Raw genomic sequence first — 1,069 nt, 5'->3', positions numbered from 1 at the left:
CAGTTTGATTGATTTAAAAGGAGAAATACTCGGAAATGAAAAAACTAAATGATTTCTGATTAGCCTACATTTGTTCTCTTTCAGAAGAAAAATGACACACAGACATGATAAAAACTCTAAAAACAGGATTTTCATCAGAGGGGGACTTTAAAGAAATGTGTTCTGTTGAAAGTTCCACAGAAAAACACTTCTTGTTGAAAAGGTGAACAAATGGCATCCTCCAATCAGTGATGTCTCATAAACTCAACCATTTCTGATTTATTATCTGGTTTCATTTTGATTTCTGGAAATTACTTTTGTTTCCTGAAACGTGTCCTTTTTTATTTGTTTTACTTTAGTGGAATTGTGTTTTGGTTCCTGGAATTTTGTTTGGATTGCTAAAATGTAAAGTTGTTTTCTTTAATGTCAGTCGTTGTGATCTTTGAAGGATTTGTTGATGAGATTTACAGTGTAGAGTCACCATAAGATTGTGTTCAGTTTGCCAAACTTACATGAAGATTTTGGTTTTCATTCTCTAATATTGGACTTATGTTTCTACGAATTATCATAGTTTATCTTTACAACACAACTTCCACAACATGCAAGGGACAAATTTTTATATCTAAAAACATTTTCCCTCAAAATTGTTGCTTCTGTTGTCTTAAATGTGTCTTTCTGAGCTCTAAACTAAGGAGTGTCATCCCAACACGATGTTTGAACCTCAAAGCTTGGGTTTTTATCACTAATGTGGTCGTCGGTACGATGAGTCATGATTGGCTGCCTAAATAGAAATAGGTCAGAGGATTTAGCTCAGATCCATACGACATCTATTTAGCTCTATGGGAGTTTTTATTCTAAAACTCGTCTGTTCTTTCCTCCTCATCATGTTCCCTGCATGTTCTGCATAAACTATCATCATATCAGCACGTGTGTTTTCTTCAGACGATGCATCACAGGTCTGCTTTTTTCCAACTCGCCGCTGTCATCAGGACGGAGAAACAACCTGCAGGCGTCCCGGGCTCCTTGTTGAGCAGTTGTCACAGCGTGCACGCCGGCACATTCTCCACGCCGGCCAAACACTTCTGGAGGG

The sequence above is a fragment of the Oryzias melastigma genome, linkage group LG2 (assembly GCF_002922805.2).
Source record: "Oryzias melastigma strain HK-1 linkage group LG2, ASM292280v2, whole genome shotgun sequence".
Classification (NCBI taxonomy): Eukaryota; Metazoa; Chordata; class Actinopteri; order Beloniformes; family Adrianichthyidae; genus Oryzias; species Oryzias melastigma.
Note: the sequence above shows the minus strand (reverse complement) of the source record.